Source organism: Balaenoptera physalus (genome assembly GCF_965194825.1).
Source record: "Balaenoptera physalus genome assembly, chromosome: 8".
Classification (NCBI taxonomy): domain Eukaryota; kingdom Metazoa; phylum Chordata; class Mammalia; order Artiodactyla; family Balaenopteridae; genus Balaenoptera; species Balaenoptera physalus.
Genome location: NC_138887.1, coordinates 25462753 through 25488784, shown reverse-complemented (window position 1 = coordinate 25488784; position 26032 = coordinate 25462753). Strand labels below are relative to the sequence as shown.

The 26032-nt window shown below is 37.6% G+C and overlaps 1 long non-coding RNA gene across 1 annotated transcript in view; it reads right to left on the bottom strand.

Annotated features, from left to right (window-relative positions):
• The window catches only part of LOC309666299, a 157711-nt gene that overhangs the window by 70562 nt on the left and 61117 nt on the right, over nucleotides 1-26032 (bottom strand). Inside the window, exon 3 of the long non-coding RNA XR_014267023.1 lies at nucleotides 22047-22157. This is a non-coding gene — a long non-coding RNA (uncharacterized lncRNA). The remainder of the gene's footprint in view (nucleotides 1-22046; nucleotides 22158-26032) is intronic.

Here is a 26032-nt window from a genome sequence, read left to right as displayed (position 1 = left end):
GGGCCTTTGGGAGGTAATTAGGTTTAGATGAGATCATGAGGCTGGGGTCCTCATGATGGACTTAGTGCCTTTATAAGAAGCTTGCTATCTCCCCCTGCCCTGGAGGGTGTGAAGGCAGCTGTGTACAAGCCAGGAGCTCTTACCAGAACCCCTCAGCTGAGCTGGTACCCTGATCTTGTACTTCTCATCCTCCAGAACTGTGAGAGATAAATGTCTATTGTTTAAACCTCTCATTCTGTGGTATTTTGTTATAGAAGCCCAAACTGACTAATCCACACTCTTTCTCAGATTTCTAAAGTTTTGGCCTAGGCCATGTGTCTGTTATGCCTCGATTTTTCATTCGTTATTCAAATCATTTTTTCAGTATTTGGAGAGGGTCCTCTGACCCCCACCAGTCCTTTAATGGAAAACGATGCTTGTGATGATCCTTTCGACCCTACTCTATTAAAACAGAGAGCTTAACTTCCACCAGGTGGCGCCAAACCATAGCAGGGATGGGAAGGGATGGATTTAGCTCCTTCAGCCTGATTGCTGGAAACTGGGGGCCGGCTTCAGTAGGTCAGGCCTGGGCACTTGAAATAAAGCAACCCTTTATTTTATTCAGTTGTATCTTCAAGGCAAACTTCTCGGATATGGCAGGTTTTACTGTAAGAATGAATGCTTCTTCCTCACTGCTTCTAAACATGCTATTTCCTTACTAGGGCTAATGAAACTTCCTGACCTTTCAGCTAAAGCTTCCAATGCCAAGGTCTTTTTCAGCCAGCATGTTCAGATACTTTTATTGACCATAAGACTGGATAGAGTTTGTTTTCTATTCTATTCACTTTTCTAAATTTTTTAATAATAGTAATTTTAAAAATTTAAGGACAATTTAGATTGATTCCCCCAGTATATCAACTCAGAGTGTATTAATATAACAGTGCCAATCTCTATCTACATTCAACTTGAAGTTGGTTAGCCAAGCAGTGCCATGTTGACAGTGTTCATTACGGTCAAAGTTCTCCAAAGGACGCTATACTTTAATCAACAGTACAAGAAGCTTTGAACATTCGACCTTCCCTTTAGAACTATTAGGAATCTGCTTCTTGAGATTTTGACTACATAAGACAAACATTTCCAAAGGCAAACCACCCTTTTCTTCTAACCTCATTTCCATGGAAAGAGGAGGAGACATCAAAGTCTGGGTGGTCTGCTTTTGTTTAAGCATTATCTGTTGAAACGATGTAAGGTCATCCCTTGGGACTTCAATTTCCTTGATAGTCTTTACCACCACTCTTACTGACATGAAAGGAATCCAAAATTTATTCATCACATTTCACTATTTTTAATAATTTATTGTCAAAATTGGTTCTTGAGACTCTAACTGGAATACAAAATTACTGTGTATATTTCCACAATTGAGGCAAACATAAGTTTTTTTTAAATGTTCAACTGAAAGTATTATTAGAGAACAATGAATCAAAACCCACTAATTTTACAATGAGAAAGCTGTGATATAGAAAGAACGTGTTGAAACTTATACAAAATTAGTATAAGAATAAGGACTAGAAGTTAATGTTTGTTCATAATTCCTTATATTCTGTGTCTTAAACCGACAATTTCACAGCTCATTTTAACAGGAGACCTTAGGGAGATTGAGGAATCTTGTGGTGCCTAGTGAAAAAATATCCCTCTGATAGGTTTCTCCATTGACTGGTTCTGGATTCAGTTAATCTGTTTCTCATGTTTTGGAGGATATTATCATAGAGATGACCTTTTTGTTGTGGAAGAGTACAGTGCTCCAGACGAAAGCCATTGAAGTCAGACAGACCTCATTTTGAATTCAAAATTATTTGTTACATAATCTTGGGCAAATTAATTCATCTCTTATTTAATCTCTCTGCATCTCAGTTTCCTTATCTTTAAAAGGGGACAGCCAACTATCTCTTTTTTGGAGCTAGTCTGAGGGTGAAGAAGATACCACGCTTATGATGGAGTCTTGAAATCTTCAGTAGTGTTAGTTGTCATTACTGTCATTGTTGCTGTCCCAACCATCCCTGCAATGGTCATTTTAGTGTAAATAATCCCAGATGGGTTTATACTAGTTTATAAAATCAGTAGAAGGTGGATACAAAATTTAAAAGGCAATTGTAGACCTCAAGTATTACATCTCTAAATCCTCACTAATGTGTACAAAGTCAAACTGAGTAATGGGTGACAGATGAGAGTGATGGGGATATAGCAAATAACATTTACCACAAATAGTTATATCAGTGGGGGTGGGGGTGAATGCATGTTTATAATTCATGAGACTATTTAGCACCATTTAAAAAAAAATTTTTTTGAAGGGTGTTAGAGTTTCATTATTATGTTTTCATTGGACTAAACTAAGAAAGTATCGAGATATTCAAATAGAGACTTAAGGTTGGAGAGGAACCAAGATGGCAGAGTAGAAGGATGTGCTCTCACTCCCTATTGCGAGAACACGAGAATCACAACTAGCTGCTGGACAGTCATCGACAGGAAGACACTGGAACTCACCAAAAAAGATACCCCACATCCAAAGACAAAGGAGAAGCCACAATGAGATGGTAGGAGGGGCACAATCACAGTAAAATCAAATCCCATAACCGCTGGGTGGGTGACTCACAGACTGGAGAACACTTAGACCACAGAAGTCCACCCACTGGAGTGAAGGTTCTGAGCCCCACGTCAGGCTTCCCAACCTGGGGGTCTGGCAATGGGAGGAGGAATTCCTAGAGAAACAGACTTTGAAGCATAGTAGGAATTGATTGCAGGACTTTGACAGGACTGGGGGAAACAGAGACTCCACTCTTGGAGGGCACACACAAACAAGTGTGTGCATCGGGACCCAGGGGAAGGAGCAGTGACCCCAAGGGAGACTGAACCAGACCTACCTGGTAGTTTTGGAGGGTCTCCTGCAGAGGTGGGGGGTGGCTGTGGCTCACCGTGGGGACAAGGACACTGGCAGCAGAAGTTCTGGGAAGTACTCCTTGGCGTGAGCCCTCCCAGAGTCTGTCATTAGCCCCACCAAAGAGCCCAGGTAGGCCCCAGTGTTGGGTAACTTCAGGCCAAACAATCAACAGGGAGGGAACCCAGCCCCACCCATCAGCAGTCAAGCAGATTAAAGTTTTACTGAGCTCTGCCCACCAGAGCAACAGTCAGCTCTACCCACCGCCAGTCCCTCCCATCAGGAAACTTACACAAGCCTCTTAGATAGCCTCATCCACCAGAGGGCAGACAGCAGAAGCAAGAAGAACTACAATCCTGCAGCCTGTGGAACAAAAACCACATTCACAGAAAGATAGACAAGATGAAAAGGCAGAGGGCTATGTACCAGATGAAGGAACAAGATAAAACCCCAGAAAAACAACTAAATGAAGTGGAGATAGGCAACCTTCCAGAAAAAGAATTCAGAATAATGATAGTGAAGATGATCCAGGACCTCGGAAAAAGAATGGAGGTAAAGATCGAGAAAATGCAAGAAATGTTTAACAAAGACCTAGAAGAATTAAAGAACAAACAACCAGAGATGACCAATACAATAACTGAAACGAAAACTACACTAGAAGGAATCAATAGCAGAATGACTGAAGCAGAAGAACGGATAAGTGACCTGGAAGAAAGAATGGTGGCATTCACTGCTGTGGAACAGAATAAAGAAAAAAGAATGAAAAGAAATGAAGACAGCCTAAGAGACCTCTGGGACAACTTTAAACACAACAACATTCGCATTATAGGGGTCCCAGAAGGAGAAGAACGAGAGAAAGGACCAGAGAAAATATTTGAAGAGATTATGGTCAAAAACTTCCCTAACATGGGAAAGGAAATAGCCACCCAATTCCAGGAAGCACAGCGAGTCCCATACAGGATAAATCCAAGGAGAAACATGCCGAGACACATAGTAATCAAATTGGCAAAAATTAAAGACAAAGAAAAATCATTGAAAGCAGCAAGGAAAAAATGACAAATAACATACAAGGGAATTACCATAAGGTTAACAGCTGATTTCTCAGCAGAAACTCTACAAGCCAGAAGGGAGTGGCATGATATACTTAAAGTGATGAAAGGGAAGAACCTACAACCAAGATTACTCTACCCGGCAAGGATCACATTTAGATTTGATGGAGAAATCAAAAGCTTTACAGACAAGCAAAAGCTAAGAGAATTCAGCACCACCAAACCAGCCCTACAACAAATGTTAAAGGAAATTCTCTAAGTGGGAAACACAAGAGAAGAAAAGGACCTACAAAACCAAACTCAAAACAATGAAGAAAATGGTCCTAGGAACATACATATCGATAATTACCTTAAACGTGAATGGATTAAATGCTCCAACCAAAAGACACAGGCTTGCTGAATGTATACAAAAACAAGACCCATATATATGCTTTCTGCAAGAGACCCACTTCAGACCTAGGGACACATACAGACTGAAAGTGAGGGGGTGGAAAAAGATATTCCATGCAAATGGAAATCAAAAGAAAGCTGGAATAGCTATACTCATATCAGATAAAATAGACTTTAAAATAAAGAATGTTACAAGAGACAAGCAAGGACACTACATAATGATCAAGGGATCAATCCAAGAAGATGATATAACAATTATAAATATATATGCACCCAACATAGGAGCACCTCAACACATAAGGCAACTGCTAACATCTCTAAAAGAGGACATTGACAGTAACACAATAATAGTGGGGGACTTTAACATCTCACTTACACCAATAGACAGATCATCCAAAATGAAAATAAAGAAACAGAAGCTTTAAATGACACAATAGACCACATAGATTTAATTGATATTTATAGGACATTCCATCCAAAAACAGCAGATTACACTTTCTTCTCAAGTGCGCACAGAACATTCTCCAGGATAGATCACATCTTGGGTCACAAATCAAGCCTCAGTAAATTTAAGAAAATTGAAATTATATCAAGCATCATTTCTGACCACAACGCTATCGGATTAGAAATCAATTATAGGGCAAAAAACACAAACACATGGAGGCTAAACAATATGTTACTAAATAACCAAGAGGTCACTGAAGAAATCAAAGAGGAAATCAAAAAATACCTAGAGACAAATGACAGTGAAAACACAACGATCCAAAACCTATGGGATACAGCAAAAGCAGTTCTAAGAGGGAAGTTCATAGCTATACAAGCCAACCTCAAGAGACAAGAAATATCTCAAATAAACAATCTAACCTTACACCTAAAGGCACTAGAGAAAGAAGAGCAAACAAAACCCAAAGTTAGCAGAAGGAAAGAAATCATAAAGATCAGAGCAGAAATAAATGAAATAGAAACAAAGAAAACAATATTAAAGGTCAATAAAACTAAAAGCTGGTTCTTTGAGAAGATAAACAAAATTGATAAACCATTAGCCAGACTCATCAAGAGAAAGAGGGAGAGGACTCAAATCAATAAAATTAGAAATGAAAAAGGAGAAGTTACAACAGACACCGCAGAAATACAAAGCATCCTAAGAGACTATTACAAGCAACTCTATGCCAATAAAATGGACAACCTGGGAGAAATGGACAAATTCTTAGTAAGGTATAAGCTTCCAAGATGGAACCAGGAAGAAATAGAAAATATGAACAGACCAATAACAAGGAATGAAATTGAAACTGTGATTAAAAGTCTTCCAACAAACAAAAGCCCAGGACCAGATGGCTTCATAGGCGAATTCTATCAAACATGTAGAGAAGATCTAACACCCATCCTTCTCAAACTCTTCCAAAACATTGCAGAGGACGGAACACTCCCAAACTCATTCTATGAGGCCACCATCACCCTGATACCAAAACCAGACAAAGATACTACAAAAAAAGAAAATTACAGACCAATATCACTGATGAATATAGATGCAAAAATCCTCAACAAAATACTAGCAAACAGAATCCAACAACACATTAAAAGGATCATACACCATGATCAAGTGGGATTTATACCAGGGATGCAAGGATTCTTCACTATACGCAAATCAATCAATGTGATACACCATATTAACAAATTGAAGAATAAAAACCATATGATCATCTCAATAGATGCAGAAAAAGCTTTTGACAAAATTCAACATGCATTTATGATAAAAACTCTCCAAAAAGTGGGCATAGAAGGAACCTACCTCAACATAATGAAGGCCATATACGACAAACCCACAGCAAACATCATTCTCAATGGTGAAAAACTGAAAGCATTTCCTCTAAGATCAGGAACAAGACAAGGATGTCCACTTTCACCACTGTTATTCAACATAGTTTTGGAAGTCCTAGCCATGGCAATCAGAGAAGAAAAAGAAATAAAAGGAATACAAATTGGAAAGGAAGTAGTAAAAATGTCAGTGTTTGCAGATGACATGGTACTATACATAGAGAATCCTAAAAGTGCCATCGGAAAACTACTAGAGCTAATCAATGAATTTGGTAGAGTTGCAGGATACAAGATTAATGCACAGAAATCTCTTGCATTCCTATACACTAATGATGAAAAATCTGAAAGAGAAATTAAGGAAACACTCCCATTTACCATTGCAACAAAAAGAATAAAACACCTAGGAATAAACCTACCTAGGGAGACAAAAGACCTGTATGCAGAAAACTATAAGACACTGATGAAATAAATTAAAGATGATACCAACAGATGGAGAGATATACCATGTTCTTGGATTGGAAGAATCAACATTGTGAAAATGACTATATTACCCAAAGCAATCTACAGATTCAATGCAATCCCTATCAAATTACCAATGGCATTTTTTACGGAACTAGAACAAAAAATCTTAAAATTTGTATGGAGACACAAAAGACCCCCAATAACCAAAGCAGTCTTGAGGGAAAATAACAGAGCTGGAGGAATCAGACTCCCTGACTTCAGACTATACTACAAAGGTACAGTACTCAAGACAATATGGTACTGGCACAAAAACAGAAACATAGATCAATGGAACAAGATAGAAAGCCCAGAGATAAACCCACACACCTATGGTCAACTAATCTATGACAAAGGAGGCAAGGATATACAATGGAGAAAAGACAGTCTCTTCAGTAAGTGGTGCTGGGAAAACTGGACAGCTACATGTAAAAGAATGAAATTAGAACACTCCCTAACACCATACACAAAAATAAACTCAAAATGGATTTGAGACCTAAATGTAAGACTGGACACTATAAAACTCTTAGAGGAAAACATAGGAAGAACACTCTTTGACATAAATCACAGCAAGATCTGTTTTGATCCACCTCCTACAGTAATGGAAATAAAAACAAAAATAAACAAATGGGACCTAATGAAACTTAAAAGCTTTTGCACAGCAAAGGAAACCATAAACAAGACGAAAAGGCAACCCTCAGCATGGGAGCAAATATTTGCAAACGAATCAACGGAGAAAGGATTAATCTCCAAAATATATAAACAGCTCATTCAGCTCAATATTAAAGAAACAAACAATCCAATGCAAAAATGGGCAAAAGACCTAAATAGACATTTCTCCAAGGAAGACATACAGATGGCCAAGAAGCACATGAAAAGCTGCTCAACATCACTAATTATTAGAGAAATGCAAATCAAAACTACAATGAGGTATCACCTCACACCAGTTAGAATGGGCATCATCAGAAAATCTACAAACAACAAATGCTGTAGAGGGTGTGGAGAAAAGGGAACCCTCTTGCACTGTTGGTGGGAATGTAAATTGATACAGCCACTATGGAGAACAGTATGGAGGTTCTTTAAAAAACTAAAAATAGGGCTTCCCTGGTGGCGCAGTGGTTGAGAATCTGCCTGCCAGTGCAGGGGACACGGGTTTCAGCCCTGGTCTGGGAGGATCCCACATGCCGTGGAGCGACTAGGCCTGTGAGCCACAACTACTGAGCCTGCGCGTCTGGAGCCTGTGCTCCGCAACAAGAGAGGCCGCAATAGTGAGAGGCCCGCGCACTACAATGAAGAGTGGCTCCCGCTTGCCACAACTAGAGAAAGCCCTCGCACAGAAACAAAGACCCAACTCAGCCAAAAATAAATAAATAAATAATTCTTTAAAAAAAAAAAAAAAAACTAAAAATAGAATTACCATATGACCCAGCAATCCCACTACTGGGCATATACCCAGAGAAAACCATAATTCAAAAAGACACATGCACCCAAATGTTCATTGCAGCACTATTTACAATAGCCAGGTCATGGAAGCAACCTAAATGCCCATCGACAGAGGAATGGATAAAGAAGATGTGGTACATATATACAATGGAATATTACTCAGCCATAAAAAGGAACGAAATTGAGTCATTTGTTGAGACGTGGATGGATCTAAAGACTGCCATACAGAGTGAAGTAAGTCAGAAAGAGAAAAACAAATATCGTATATTAACGCATGTATGTGGAACCTAGAAAAATGTGACAGATGAATCGGTTTGCAGGGCAGAAGTTGAGAGATGTAGAGAACAAACGTATGGACACCAAGGGGGGAAAGCGGCGGTGGGGTGTGGATGGTGGTGTGCTGAATTGTGCTATTGGGATTGACATATATACACTGATGTGTATAAAATTGATGACTAATAAGACCCTGCTGTATAAAAAAAATAAGTAAAATAAAATTCAAAAATTAACAACAACAAAAAACAAATAGAGGATTAAAAGTCACCTTAAATTCCATCATGTGGCGAGAACTAGTTAAACGTGTGTGTGTATTCTATAAACTGTAAAGGTAACATTTTGGTATACATTCTTGAATACTTTTTTCTATACATCTTTAAAGACTTGAAGAGAGTGAGGGAGTAGGCCATATGGCTAACAAAGAGAACAGTAGAACAGTTTTAAAGGCAGAGAAAATAGTAAGTACAAAAGCCCTAAATTGGGAACATGCCTAGTGTATTCTAGGAGTATTGAGGTGGGTAATGTAACTGCTGTAGATGGATGAAGAGAAAGAGTAAACTAAAAAAAGGTAGCTAATTAGAAAGCTAAGATGATGGTAGTTTAGATCAGAGTGGTGGCAGTAGGATTGGGGGAAATGTGATGTATTTGGATGTCTGGATATATTTTGAAATTATAAACAAAAAGATTTATTGGTGAATTGGAATTGAGATGAGCTGAAAGAGACCAGTCAAGTGCGACTCCAAGTTTTGTGTATGGATAATCAGAAGACTGCAGCTGCCAGCTACTAAGATTGGAAAGAATAAGGGAGGAGCAGTTTAGTAGCGGGTGGAGGTATGTCAGTGATTCCATCTTGAACACGTTAAGCTAGAGAGGTAGGGCACAATTCCAACTGGAGACATGAAGTAGGCAATTGCATATGTTAACCTGGAGTTCAGTAAATAGTTCAATTGCATATATTCTACCTGAAGTAGGCAATTGCATGTATTAACCTGGAGAAGTCTGGGCTGGAGATATAAATTAGAGAGCCACCTGCTCATAGATGGTTTTCAAGTCAGAAGAATGGATAAGATCCTCTAGGGAGCGTAGGTAGAAAAAAGATTTTCAGGGTCTGAGCTGCAGGGCACTTCATAGAGTTTATAGAGATGCTTGCAGGGCTAGCAAAGGAGGCTGAGATGAGTGGTCAGGAAGTTGGAAGAGAATCAGGAAAGTATGTGAAGAAAGTATCTTAAGAGGAAAGGAGTGATAAACCATGTCAAATGTTGTCTGTCACTCAAATTACACACCTGAGAATTGACCAGTGGATTTAGCAAGGTGGAAGTCATTCGCTGTTCTCCCGCTCTGTTAGAAAATTCTTTATCATACTTGCAGAATTCTCTTCAAATTTCAAGCACCTCCTCGCTCTCAGCTAATGATCTGCTACTTATTTCAATATGAAAACAGAAATAGAAAAGGATTTAGGCAATCTCACCTGTGTCTCTGCCCAGAGTGTACCCTGTCTCCTGTCACATGGAGAGACTCTCTGTGCTCTCAGCTGCTGCAAGCCATCTGCTTGGGCAAGATCCCATCCCCTCTTGACTATCCATGAATACCGTTTCAGCAGTACTCCCTTCCAGCGTCACTGTTTTCTCCATATTTTATTACTGTCATTGGCATTCAAATTTCTGGAAGTAAGTTTGTTGGTCAGGTGAATATGTACTTCTTAAAAGATGCACGGAATCTTCTTTTTTTACTGAAATGGTTTAATAATTATCACTATTCATGCACATTCATAAAACCCCTGATCTATAGTTTTTCTCTTAGTATCACAACCCTTCTGTGTTGAGATTTAACTTTCTTTTAAATGTGACAAAAGGGGCTATCCTAACTCTGACTTAGGTATAAGTATATACCTGACTTGGTTTGCAAGTCATCACAACTATCTGGTGATGGACGATTCTGATTCCATAGATCTAGAGAAGAAGAACACCATCATTTTCTAGGTTGGGGAACAGCTTGCCATACAGCATCAGATCTAACTTTACCATAATGTGTGCCTGGAGTGGCCTGAAGCTCCCTGTTACGCGATTCCTTCAGGCAAAGTATCTTGGATATATTTTATCAGGGGCAAAGAGGTTATTTTCAGTTGTACACAGTGGGCTGGGTAGTAGAGCTCAAACAGTGATTAGTATGCAGTTTCTTTTCTCAAGTTTAAGTTCGGTAAGGGTACCCATATGCAAACAACTCGCTTCAGTGCAGTGTGATTCGTTCTTTGATAGGGGTATTATGGGAACACATAGAAGGGACAGTTAACCCAGCTTAGAAAGCTACAGAAATTTGATCAAAAGAACACTTACATGTAAGAGGTGAGGAGGATGGAGAAGGAGCCAACAGAAAGGAGTTAGGGGAAACCCAAAGACTCTGATGTCATGGAAGCAAAGACACCTCCCTATATTTCTAGACAGCAAAGTGAGGAAATAGAAGCAGAAGTTAGAGAAATGGGAGGATAAAATCAACAGTCTAGACTCATAGAAAAAATGGAAACCGAATTTAAAGACAGAGATTTAAACACATTCACCTCAGAGGTCATAAAGACACTGATTATTTTTTTAAAACCACTTTATGACTCTGCGTGGAGGACTGTGTGTATGTATGGTAATCACTTAGTAGACACTCGTTAACCAGGAGTAAATAAAGATGGAGGACAAAAGGGGGCAAGCCAAATAAAAAGGGAAGCAGACACAACACCCCAAAGTGGGTATGTGGAAAGGGAAGCAAAATCTTTCATAGTCCTCAAATGGCCAGTTTTCCAAGGTAAAAGTATTTAACTCTTAAGGTGTACAGTAACATTTCTGGCAGTTGCTTGAACTAAAACTGTCTTGTCTGCATGATGTTGCAACAACATCTTGAAATGTGAAAGAAATTACTCAATAACCACAGTATTTGATCCACATAATGTCAAACAATCAAGTCCTTTACTGAATTGAGGGATTGTTTTGGCATCCACAATCCATCCCATCTATAACCACCCAAAGAACTGATATTTTTAAAAATAAATTTATTTATTTATTTATGACTGCACTGGGTCTTTGTTGCTTGCTGTGCGCAGGCTTTCTCTAGTTGCAGCCAACGGGGGCTACTCTTCGTTGAGGTGCGCAGGCTTCTCATTGAGGTGGCTTCTCTTGTCGCGGAGCTCAGGCTCTAGGCGCACGGGTTTCTAGAGCTCAGGCTCAGTAGTTGTGGTGCATGGGCTCATTTGCTTCGCAGCATGTGGCATCTTCCCGGACCAGGGCTCGAACCCATGTCCCCTGCATTGGCAGGTGGATTCCTAACTACTGCACCACCAGGGAAGCTCCCAAAGAACTGATTTTGAACCAAAGGTACTTTAGGCAGATTGTGAAATTGTGAACTACATTTAGTGCTTGAAAATGCCAGAATGTAATGTGCTGAGAATCTAGTTTTTTAGAGGTGTGGCAAGGGACACGGCCAGTCTTGGCAGCCATGGGAAGTAGGCTGTTTGCCCAGAGTGTCCAAGGCTTCACCTTTCCGCACCTGTTTTCTTGTTCCTGGGCTTCTCTCCTCTCCTCCCATCAAGACCTTTTTTTTTCCTTCAGAGAGGATGGGAGGCAATTATATTTTAATTTGAGTTAAGTGTGTTCTCTAGCCCAGGGTTATTTTGCATGTTAATGTCAGGAATTAGAAAGCAGGAAGACTTTGGACAGTGAGAGAAGATCCTTCCAGGGTCTCTAAACACACCAACCCATACATTTCAAATCCAGCTGAACATAGAAGCCCACTAAAGAGGTCTCCAGGGGACATAGAATTATTACACCTTAATCATGGTGAAACCTATTCTTGCTAGCCTGCCCTGAATCCATTTTCCCTTTTTTGGTTGCAGCAGCCTATTTTTCTGTAAGGGATTGTTAATCCCTCACTCTACCTCTCTGGTTTGTGTAGGGTTAATTCCAACTCTGGATCCCAAAATGAGCATATGATTTAAGTTGAATTAATTTGGGCCTCAAATTCCCCTGGACTCAGTGATTATTTATCATTAGTCAAACCATGAGGCTCTGATGTCAGGAAAACAAAGACACATTAACAACATTCTGAGCAGGGCAAACCAGAGCCAATGAAACTCAGTCTTGGGACTTTGCCTGGACCTGTGGGGGAAGGAAGGTCTGTCTTTTCCTGAGCCACTGAGTGAAATGCATGTAAGATGGAACTCTTGCTGTAAAGGGGAGTGGCATGCCTTAGAATACAGCCTGGAAAGGAAAGTAAGGTCAAGACAGGAGAAAGTGTTCCCAAATCTTCATCACCTCATTTGAGCCAACTGGTCTTTTCAATTACGTGCATCAGTACTTTTTAGTCAGTTTTTGTTAGTCATCTACAACTAAATAAAGCATCAAAATATTCCCATTTCTATCTGTTTGATTGGATTTCTTGAACAAGCCCAAGCTAACCCTTTAATGATGTTCCAACTGCAGTGAAATCTCTGAGAACTTCAGGCTGCTACACTGACTCTCTTGCTCTCCTAGAATTTCTTCCCTTTTACCTCCAAAGCCCGATTTATTTTTCACATTTAATAGAAATTTACATAGTCATGACTACTGTCCTACTTTACAAATATTAACCCGTTTACTTAGTTCAATAATCCCATGAGGTAGTTACTCTTTGCTCTTCCTCATTTTATAGATGAGGACACTAGGCCAAGATCGTACACCTGGGGGTTGGGGTCAAGGGGAGAGCCAGGAATCCACCACTAAGAGGGCCTAATCCTTACTAAAGCATTTACATCAGTGTTTATCAACCCGAGCTTAACACGAGCATCTGGGGAATTTTTAAAAATTTTAAAATATTCAATACTATTTCCCAGGTTCCAGCCCAGAGATTCTGATTTAATTGGTCTGGACTGGGGCCTGGACATCAGTGTTTTCTGAAAGCTTTATAGGTGATTGTAATGTGCAATTTATGTAAAAAACCACCTGTTCACGGAAAAGACCAATTATCTTGTCCCAGGTTCTGGGTGCCTAAAAGGGAACTTGCTCTACAGCCTCACTGGCTTCTATATTATGCTCACTAGGGAACAATTAATGCTTTTAAAGGTTTATAAAGACAATCCATTATGATATACATTTAAGTTATAGATGATATTTGCTAAGACTAGCAGGGGGACTCTGGCTCATGAAACTATGACTATACCTAATGTGGGAAGTGGATCCGAAGCACTTGGATTTCTCCTTTGTGTCTGGACTCTAAAATGAAGGAAGAAATAATGTCTAACTCTTCTTTCCATTTTCTACTCCCTTGTTACCATGCTCAATTCCCCAACTACTATCTAGGACAGTAGTGTTTAGGGTCACAGATATATTACACTTTTTGAGAAATATATGGATATAAGAGAGGAGTCAAGTTGTGAAGACATCTTAAAAATAATGGAGAAAATATTTTGCTTTAAAAAATTTTCAGTTGCATTGCTTCTGATGAATTAATGTCCCTCATATCTTGGACTATTTGTGTAGCATAATTAACACTCTCTAATCCTTCCTCTGCTCCAACTTCCAGAATGTCTTTAAATATTACCATTCCTGTTCAATGTCATTCAGAAATCTGCATGTTCAAGATAGAGAATAAATACTTAAGCTTGTTTTCTAATTTCTCTTTCCTCGGGGGAAATGAGAAGCCATTTTCCTGAAGTATAAAAATATCGTGAAGCTTTTTAAAATAAGAATATTTGATCAGCAACTATGTTCATAGTTCAGATAAATATAATTCTAGTGTCTAGATATTTTAGTTTATTTTATTGTGTGTTTTTTTAAATTTTATTTATTTATTTATCATTATTATTTTTAATTTTTGGCTGTTTGGGTCTTCGTTTCTGTGCGAGGGCCTTCTCCAGTTGCGGCGAGCGGGGGCCACTCCTCATCGCGGTGCGCTGGCCTCTCACTATCGCGGCCTCTCTTGTTGCAGAGCACAGGCTCCAGACGCACAGGCTCAGTAGCCGTGGCTCACGGGCCCAGTTGCTCCGCGGCATGTGGGATCTTCCCAGGCCAGGGCTCGAACATGTGTCCCCTGCATTGGCAGGCAGACTCTCAACCACTGCGCCACCAGGGAAGCCCTATTGTGTGTTTTTAAATAAGGTACTTTTCCAAAATAAAATTTAAAAATTCTTGTAAAGGTTTTACTTAGCTCACCACAGGCTAATGATACCCTGCTATCCTCACCCAGACTTTCCATAAATCATTTTGTATTTTAAGTAAATAAATTTCAACACTTAGAAGAACATAAAGTTATTAAAGCGGTGACAATAGAAAACAATATCTTTCCACATTCTCATTATTTAAAGTTATCAAGAATATGTAAGTTTTGGCTTCCCTGGTGGTGCAGTGGTTGAGAATCTGCCTGCCAATGCAGGGGACACGGGTTCGAGCCCTGGTCTGGGAAGATCCCACATGCCGCGGTGCAACTAGGCCCGTGAGCCACAGCTACTGAGCCTGCGCGTCTGGAGCCTGTGCTCCGCAACAAGAGAGGCCGCGATAGTGAGAGGCCCGCGCACCGCGATGAAGAGTGGCCCCCGCTTGCCACAACTAGAGAAAGCCCTGGCACAGAAACGAAGACCCAACACAGCCAAAAATTTTTTTAAAAAGTAAATTAATTAATTTAAAAAAATATGTAAGTTTTATTAATTATTCCTTAATCCGAGAAAGTTAATCAGGGAGGGTAAAGTGGCACCCACTCCTTTAGATTAGTAATAGTTATTTATAGAATTCATGCTTGAGACTTACAACCTTTCAGGGGGGAATAAACTGCATTGTCTTCATGCAGTCTAAAACAACCCAAACATTTGTTGGTATTATTTGTGAAAGACAGCAGGAATAAATTAAAATATGCTTTTAACTAAGAGGAAACATAAGAAAACTATATTCTTAGTTACTGAAGGATAATACAGGTAACAAGTAGCATTTAGCCATCTTTTTGACACAGCACTGGATTCTGAATGAATTGTTTGATTGATTGTTGAGGCTTTTGTTGTTTATGTGTCATGAGAGAGAATTTGGGAACTAGTGGTGTTCAAAGATTTTTCTCATTTGCACCACCAGCGGGCACATTCAGTAGTTAGATTGCCTTCTAAAAAGCAGTTTCTCTATTCAATAATGACTCCTTGCTTATGCTTCCTCTTACAAAAAGAAAAAAAAAAACTTTTTTTTTTAACCACAGAAATTTCTAGCATTTCTACTGAACACCCTGCAGCTCATTCCTTTCTTTCTGAGTCTCCTCCTGAGTTGACAGGGTCAATTGGGTCTTGGATTTTTATCATATGTGTGGTAATAAATACCAAGGATGTTAATAATTCTAAAAATACAACAATAAGGTGGGAAAGACATTCTTCCAAACTTTCTTTACTGAGTGGGCCAGGCAGTCCCACATTAAACTGTGAAACGGATAAAATATGCCATTTTCCTTCCATAGGAACTTGACTTCTTTGCCAGGCTCCTGTGTCGTTCAGTAAACATGTACTGACTTTTTAGTATATGCAAGGCACTGTGCTAAGTGGTTGGAATACAGAAATGGATAAGATGGATGAGTCATTGTTATTACAGTCTGTTTCTCGGTAAACCCAGAAAATTCTCCTCTAAATAGGATGACCATACACTCCAGTTTGCTCTGAACAGTCCTTGTTTACTCCTGTTGTACCAGTGCTTATAACTCCCCATTTTACTCTCAGGGAATCTGGTTTAATCTACGTGTATATGTATGTATTTCCTTTTATCCTTAATGACGTCAGTCACCCATTACAAAGAAAATGATGTTAAAAAGAGCTTAATGTATGACTCTTTCTTAATAGGTATTGACCTGTATCCAACAATGACTTGATGCTAAGGAATGGTTTTTAAGTTTAAATTTTTTTTTTTTATTTTGAAATTAGTCATACATACAACAATTTTGCAAAAATTGTCTAAAAATTCCTGTTTACCCTTCAACCAGATTTCTTAAATGTTAACGTTTTATAAAACCACAGTAAAATGATAGAAACCAGGAAATTAATATTGATACGATACTATTTTCTAATCATAGACCTTACTCAGCTGCCCCACTGATGTCTTTTTTCTAGTCTAGGATCTAATAAAGGATCATGCACTGCATTTAGTTATAATTTCTTCATAATCTTCTTTTAAGTCTGGAATAACTCTTCGATCTTTCTTTTATTTCAAGACCTTAGTTTTGAAGGATACTGGCAAATTATTTTGGAAATAACCCTCAATTTCAGTGTATCTTACATTTTTTATGATTAAATTGGACAATGTCTTTTTAGCAGTAACACCAGAGAAGTGATGTAGTATGTTCATTACCTCGTATTAGGATATACTCACAGAACTCCTTAAATTATAATATTGTACAAATGCAAATTTTCACTTTTCTGTTTTGCAGTGATAGTCTTATCCACATATTAGACCTTCTAAACCTTATATAATAAAGTCCTTTATGATACTGTACTTTTTCTGTTGGTTTTGTAAATCAGAGATTCATACTGATCTCCTCGTAGGAGGTTGACTGTGAGGACAGTTAACCCACTTACAAATTAAATTTACCTGAGTAAACTAGAGTGCCCAGCTCTGATGTTGAAAAATTCTCTACATGATCTACTTTATCTAAAAATTCAGCCCAAACAAGCAACTGAAGAGAACATTTCCTACGCCTTGTCCTCAATTCATATGTGACACTGATGAGTGAATGAGGTGAAGAGCTTTTTGAGTATGAGTTGAAAATTTTTTGAACATTTAGGTCTGTCTTAAGGGTAAATGAAAGTGGAGGGTTTTTTTCCTGGAGTTCAACAATGTATCTAATCAGTAAACATTGCCCTCTTCAAAAAAAGTACTTTTCTTCCCTTAGGAATTTACTTTTAAGGGCATCCAATTTTTTATATGTGTATCATCTCATTTAGTAGATTTGTCTGTATCTTGGAAAAGAACAGGAAAGAAACACTATCTCAATTATCTGCAACTTCTTATTTGTTGACCCAATAAGGATTAACTTAGTATAGTTACTCTACATTAAATTAATCTTACTGCTATATCACAAAATTATATATTCAGTTGTTGGGGTGGAGTTTTGTTGTTTTTGTTTTTGTTTTCGTTTTCTTCTAAAAGAACTGTAGCTGTTCAAAAATGTGATAAAGCATAAAATGCTGTTTTGGAAACTTAAGTTTTTAAGGCTTTAAAAGGGAAAATGAATCGATATTTTTCATCCAAAGATTCATAGAAAAATGTTAGGATGATCAAAGACTACTTGTGAAGATGTGTTTTTTTATTTAAACATAGCTTTGAAAGAAAATATACTTTGTTAACTGAAAAAACATTAGAAATGAAAAACTTGACTGCATATATATATTTTTAAATTAATTAATTAATGGCTACCTTGCGTCTTCGTTGCAGTACGTGGGCCTCTCACCGCGGTGGCTTCTCTTGTTGCGGAGCACAGGCTCCAGGCGCGCGGGCTTCAGTAGTTGCGGCATGTGGGCTCAGTAGTTTTTGCTCACGGGCTCTAGAGCGCAGGCTCAGTACTTGTGGAGCATGGGTTTAGTTGCTCCCCGGCATGTGGGATCTTCCCAGACCAAGGCTCGAACCCGTGTCTCCTGCATTGGCAGGCGGATCCTCAACCACTGAGCCACCAGGGAAGCCCTGACTGCATATATTTTTTATAGCAGAGCTGCCTCATTATTCCTCAACCTTCGTTTCCCTTGTAAGTTAAGGGAAAAGAAGGGCAGATTGTACGTTTGGGTGTTGCTGTGAAAGGAGACGGGTTTTTCTGTGTGATTACGTAATTTATATCTGTACTTTCGTCCTCAAACCCCATATGTGCATAGGATGCTGGACTGTAAAATAGTTTATTCATAAACTTCCTGAAAAAAAATTTAAGCCTCTTGTAAAATATAAATATTATACATTTTAAAATGAATGTTGAAGCAATTTGCTTTATTTTACCAAAATGCAAATAGACAACACTCTAATGATTCCATTCTACTGAATTTGTACCAAAAGAAACATCAAAATTGGGGCCATATGTTCATGGCACGGGATAATCAGATAAGAATAAAATAGTAGGAGGTTCTGGTTTGTCACAAACTAATTATACATCCTTATGAGTACAGAAATTAAGAATTTCCAGACCTGCTTTTTTTAATATTTTTAAATTAGCTGTAACAAATCAAATTACTGAAATTTTTGGTTATATTAAATTCAAGCATGAGCCTATAGACACAGCACGAGAAATGTAATTATGAACAGACATGTCCACCAGTCGCTAGTAGTAACAATTACTATTTACACGTATTTTCTCTTGTGATATGTTAAACATTCCGTCTTTGGTTCCTACTTTTAACACAATTTTAAATTAGCACACTAAAATAATAGTGAAAACTTTACATTTATAAGTGATATAAATTCTCTGAAATTTAATGTCTCATCTGCTGAAATATAGTTACACTACCTTAGAAGTTTTTGAGAATTCAATGAGATAATGTATTGATATATGAAAACACCTCTCACTTTGCTTCATGCATAATAGAAGTTTCTTTTATTTTTTAGCTACAGTATATGGTAATATTTTATCTTTACTGTCTTCTGATAATTTCAGCGGATCCAAATTCACATTCATTATAACAGCCTGGAATATCTTTGACCTTTATCATTCAGGCTTTTTTTTTTTTTCTATTTATTAGAGAGCTCCACAAACTATTCTTTGCAAATCATTATTTCTGAAGCCATTCTCTGAGGTGTGAGCATCTGCTAGCTGCTAACAGAGGGTGCAGCTGTTGTTCAGGAGACCGGCTGTGTTGTGTTGCCAAGCAACTGCTGCAAACCAAATCCCTGGGCAGGTTGCTTGCCCAGGCGCACCTGCCTGCCGACCCAGCTATTTATTTAATTAAAAATCTGTTCCTGTGCAACAGCTTGGCCAGAAAGGCAACAGCAGCCATCGATTACAACTATATTAAATGATCTACCCATATTGTTTCACTGACTATTCATTGCAAACCGAAGGTGTCTCAGACCACCCCCACTTACTCTTAATGACTTTTCAAAAAGTGTGTTAAGAGCAAAGTAGAGATGGATTCTATGTGCATGTCAGAGAAACTGAAACCAATTTGTCAGGCACATCACTTCCTGTAATCAAACGTGCCAAAATAAAATGTTTCATCAATAAGAGAGCTTCTAACAAGGCATTACGGCATTTTTGTGTGCAATGGGGAAGAAAAGGATGTAAAATATGTATTTGCTGTTAATTGGGAATTTGGAAAGTCAGTGTTCTCGTAGACCAAGTTGTTTTTTCCTTTCAATTAAAAAAAAACAAAAAAAAAAAAAACACTTCAGGTGCCTTAGAGTTCACTCTTAGATTACACTGGTTTTCTCTTCTCATTCTGCTCTCCGCATTTTCAAAATTTACAGTGGCTCTTTTATGTCAACCAGATGACATTAGAAATGAAACTGTCAAGAATTAATACCAGCCATTGCAATTTCTTTTAAAAACCACAGGGAGTCTTGGCAATACTTATATACATGTCAACTGTGCTCTGTCCTTTGAAGCTCATTCCAGCTCCTCTTAGGCACAACTGGCTCCTATAAGGATTTTAAGAGAAAAACATAAAGGTTTTGGTTGTGATCGCCTTACAGATTTATTTTTAATACCTGTGAAGGAAAGACTTAGAAGTGGGACTCCAGTAACTGAAGTATTCCTCATTTTTATGGCAACTATTAAAGTCAAGAAAGGTCTTCATTAAGAATTCAATGTTTGCTATATCACCAAGAGCAGCAGAAATTATTATTAAAAAGCCTAGAATTCTCTTTGAGTGATGTATAAATTACATGTGCAAAGGAAGCTTGTTCTCAGAAAAGGTACTACATAAAATATAAGTAATGATAATTTGATATTAACTGAAGCTCACATTTAAAGACTATAAGAAAGTGTTTTTTAATAATGTATGTGTGTGTCTTTTATTTTTTTATTTGTGTCTTATTTTAAAATGAGAGTGTTTTAAAGTTGGGATAAAAGTATAAAAAGTTCTGCCAACAGACATATCAGTGATCTCCCTTGTTTAATTCATTTTATATTTTTACTCAGATATACAACTCATAGACTTCTGTTTTCACTATCTGCTGCTTTTCTATGCCATATTTATATTTATATTTTCATTGTTGACATAGAAGTTATGTCTATTGATTGTATAGACAATGCTTAATCTTATTAAGTGTCTTACACCCATAAGGCACTGAAATTTCACAATACCTACTTCCAAGCAAATGTCAAAGGAGGATCTTCTATGAATTTATCTGGTTCAATCTTCTTTTTATTCTGCAAAGAGTTTTACCAATGAAATGTCTACTTTTGTAGACACTAGCATCTACCAGTCATACAATTCTCCATACTATGCCTACTTACAGTATTTTTTGCTTTTTTTTTCCTTATTCCTTTTCCTTCTAATGAAATAACACATACACTGAATCTTCTATTGGATGTAAGTCGGGAGCCCAAAAGTCATTTTAAATCTAAAACAGATACAATGTTTTCAGTCTAGATTGATGACTCCTAACCATACAGAGAAACAACATTTAATCAGATATTTCTTTTTTAAACCTGAAGGCTATTAACTGGACCATCACTGAGTTTAAGATAATAAATGCATGTGAAAATGTTGCTCTCATATCAAGTTCCCAAGCTTTAGTATTTTTTCTGCTTCAGCATACTCATTCAGAACCTACCCATTCTTCAAAGCCTGGCTAAATATCATCTCCTTTGTGAAGGCATATCTTTTCTAGTGTGTCGTGATTTCCCCTTTTCATCTGGTATTTAACATTTATGTCTGTATGTCTTGATTCCTTGAACTGTTGATTGAAAATTATAGTATACATTCATGCATTCAACCAGTTGTAAGCCAGGGATTGTGCTGAAAATGAAAAGGTAAATTACTTCACAACATCAAATATTTCAAAACTATAACTGAAATTATTTACTAATTTGATTAGTAAATTGCTAGATTATTGATAGAGAACAGAGATCACAAGAAAAACTATAAAGAGATTACATTTCGGTGTCTGGAAGTGGTACAGTACTAATGACTCTGTTTCCAAAATCTATATATCTACCAGACAGATCCTCTTAAAATTCTCAAACCTGAACATGAAATTGCTCTCTAAATTTGCTCCTCCATGCTCAGTGTCAATGTCATCATCATCACCGAGTTGCTCCTTCCAGAAAATCTAGAAATCATTCTTACCATTTTTCTGCTAGCTCACAGATTGCATTTGTGGGGAAAAAAAAAAAAAAGACTGCCTTTCATTAACATCTGCTGTCCATTCTTATTACTACCAAATAATTTTAATAATCTCCTAACAGTCTCTCTGTTTCCAGTCTTGATTCTCTTTATGGACACTGCGTGTCGCTAGACAAATCTTTCTGAAATACACATCTTGTCAAATTACCTGCTTGATCTTTCAAAAGCTACTTATTGCCTACATATCAAATCTGAAGTCCCTACCATAGCATTCATGACCTTCCAAGAACTGGTCTTCATTTTAAATGTCCAACTCAAAATTACTGCCTTCATCAGACTCTGCCTAATCCCTCCAGCTATAATTTAACACCCCATCCTGTGTGTATCCCACAAACCTCAATTATACTCCTGTCATAGCACTTACCATGATTTAATAGTCTTACTGAGACTCAGTAAATACTTGTTGACTGATTGTAATCTCTTCAACATTCCAAGACTGTGACAGCTTTATCCTCTTCAATTCTTCTTTTGTCACCTGAAATTGTATCCTTATTACCGACATAATGCAAGAGACATGGAGTCTTGTAATAAATAATGGAATGAGTATGTTTTAATATAGAGGGATAGAAGTGGTTAACACTAAGAATAATTTGGTTACTCTTAGGATTTATGACAATACTTCCCAAACCTATAAAATTACCAGAATATTGGGAAGCTTTATTTAAAAAATAAATTTTTCATAACACCAATATATACCTTCTGAATTAGAATTAAGAAGGCTTCTCAGGTGATTCTAATGATTAGCCAGCTTTGTCAATCTTTAGAGGAGGAGACCTAGTAGAATAAGTATTAATATTTTGTGAGGGTATAGGGATTTTATTTCTTGTCTCCTATCCCCACATTCTGGAGCCTGGCATACATAAACTCTAATACAAAAGGCAATCCCGTATAAGATCTTGGCTAGATATGGACACCCTTTTAACATAATTTACAAAAATTATGTTAACAGGACAGTAACGTGTGAGCGGTATAATTTTATTTTCGATACGGCATCTGGAGCCCTGATCACCATGGAGGTTCCTGTTCCTCCAGGCCTCATCCTCAGGACCTGAAGCCCCATGAGTACTGCTCCCCTGTCACTCTTTCCAGAGCAGAACAGGATCAAGTAGTGATTTACTGCCAACCCAAGATGAAGGCAGGGTCTTAGGAGATTTATAGGGTAAGAAGTTGGAGAGGAAGCAAAAAAGAGAGAAAGCAGTTAGGGCATGCAGCTCTCTGCCCTTTGAAGGCCCTCTTCCCAACAGGGGCCAGTTTTGTTTCGTTTTTTTAAATCAGTCATCAATTTTATTCACATCAGTGTATACATGGCAATCCCAATTGCCCAATTCAGCACACCACCATCCCCACCCCACCGCGTTTTCTGCCCTTGGTAGGGACCAGTTTGATATCTTAGAAAAACTGCTCTTAAATCTCTACCACACTATAGATTCAGTAAGGGTTGAATTACATTGTTTACACCTAAAATTTAAAAAAAAAAAGAAAAGGAAAAGAAAAGAAGAAACAAAAAGAACGCATTTAACATTTGCGGGATTTTATTATGTGCTCAATGAGCTAACAAGAAACTATTTTGCTTACCAAGTATAGCAGCCATTCTTTACACAGTAGAGTTTAGTGTCAGAGAGATACATAATGATGCAGTGTTTTTGTGAGTGTTTATTCTATGTTCCTTTTCTAGAGCTAAGCTCTGTGATAGACTGCAGGATCAAAGATGTATAATATATGATCTCTATTCTCAAGGAACTCACACCCAGAGGAAAATCCTGTTAGAAAACAAGCAATTACAGTTCCCTATGTTAAGTATCATGGTGGAGACTGGAGGCTTGATCTGTGACTTCAGTGGAAGGATGTACAGGAATTTTTCTGATGGAAAAGAATAAGGACATTTCCAGCAATGGACGTTGAGGACATAAAGACATGAGGGTATTAAATAGCATGGTGGTTTATGAGAAGCGATTAGGAGGCTGTATATATAGCACCGAGTAGAAGAGCGTAGGCTTGGGATCATGTGGTGATAGGAATCCTCGCATCTGCTACTGACAGTGATACTACAGCCTTGCCTGACTTTGTCTAAGTTTCCGTTTCTTCTCCAGTGAGATGAGGGTTATTTAACAATACATCTGTCATAGAGTTGTTGTTAAGTTTCTTATTATGTAGGTGGAAGGTGCTTAACACAGTACCTAGCAGTGCTTAGCAAAGTATGACAAATAATAACTTAATAGTAGTTCAGTATGGTTGGACCAAGGAGTACATAGAAATGAGTGATGGAATTTGAGTCTGAATTTATACATGACTGGATCAAAAGTGGCCTTACACCATGCTAAAGAAAATCACTGCATCCTCAAATCATACTAAAATATCTTTTGTCCTTTTATGTCTTGCAATGGAATATAATTGATTTTGAGTGTTTCCCCTGATATTTACAACCAGCAAATACCTCAAAGAAAAGAAGCCTCAAAGAAAAACCCAAAATGGATGTGTTTTTTACAGTGTTGTGAAGTATATTTATACAAACAGCTCAGAAAAATGTATCTATAAAGAAAATCTGTACTGGTAACAGACCTCAGGGTAAGTAAACAAGAAAATGGTAATATAACCCCCCTTTCACCATATGTTATTGTATGCCTAACATAAAAATCAATAAACAAAGAACACATGCAATTATATAGGCTTCATGTGATTTGCTGTTGATGCTGTTCTTAAAATTCAGAGGAACACATGACCCACAGTTTCACTTACTTAAATGTCATTTGCATTACCATCAGGACAGGAAATACACGAGCCTCTGTCATTTGAGGATGTGACCCTCTCGCTCATGTGACATGTAGTTCACTTTAAAATTTCAAACACTGGACCTTTTGTTAGACTCATGCAAGGGCTTCCCTTTCCTTCCACTTCCTGCTGCTTTTGTTTTATTTGTATTTAATCTATTCCCACCCTCCACCTCAAGATGCAAGAATATTATGAATTAACATAAATAAATTTAGCAAAAGAAAAAAATTTAACCAGAAATATGTATGAGAATTGTCACCTGTTCAGAGATTATGGAAGTGTACTACGATAGGAAAAAAAATGTGTTTTACTCCTATTTTGCCCATTAAATGAAATTAAGCAACTATTTAGCCTATATGGGTTTGAGTTACTACACCTAGAAAAGAGGTCACTTAAATAGTTGTACTCTAAACTCTATCTCAGAACTAAGGCTTTTTGACTGCCATAATTTTATTTATAAGTCAAGTGTGTTCTAGTGAAACATAAAAATACCATTGAAAAACCAACAAAATGGGTATGACTTAACACCACTGAAAAACTAACGAAAGTATCAGTATTCTTTAAAAGGGGTATATCAGTAATAAAGTAAAGGTAATAATTAAGTCAAGGTTACTTACTATAGAAGTAATGGAATAAACAAACCATAGGACAGTAATTTCCTTGGGGGATACATTTTAATTACTCTGAGTGACACTAAAAGGCAAAACAAGTTCTCGCTTATTAGGAGGTTTCTAAATCCTTCTTTTGAAAAGAAGCAAAGAGGTCAAGTGATTTAGAGTCACTCTGAATGAACATTAATAGTTTTTCAGCTACTCGTTATACATCTCCTATCTTTAGTAACTGTATCCTGATTTTTTCTCTGGGAAACACTTTGAAACAGTTCAAATGTTTCTCGAAGGAGTGAACTCTACTTCTCTATCCTAAACACCATCATATTCCACTTGTCCTTGAGATTAATTAGGGTGGGTATCTGGCCTACATAGTCAAATCACAATAAATCCCAGGACTTCTATTGAAACACAGAAAAAATACCATATCCTGTTCATAGCAGAGGGGCATTGAATAACGGGGAGCAGAAGCTGCCAAAGGCCACCACCCATGTCTTCTTGAGTAAAGTACCATGAAAAGAAAGAATTTAGGCATTTATTTCACAGAACCACTGACAAATCAATCTTATGTCAAAAAACTCCTCAATTATGCAAGAAAAATGAAATATAGATGGTAAATATAATTTATTCATATATTTTGTTTATTTTACATTTTCAGATATATGCAAAGAGTTTAATGTTGAGGTCAATTCAGTATAAGATGCCATTGCTTAGAACAGTATGTGCAATACAGTAGATATGCTTCCATATCTTGGCTATTGTAAATACTACTGCAGTGAACGTAGGGCTGCATATATCTTTTCCAATTAGTGTTTTCATTTTCATCAGATAAATACCAAGGAGTAGAATTGCTGGATCATATGATAGTTTTATTTTTAATTTTTTGAAGACTCTCCATACTGTTTTCCACAATGGCTGTACCAATTCACATTCCCACCAACGGTGCACGAGGGCTCCCTTTTCTTCCCACACT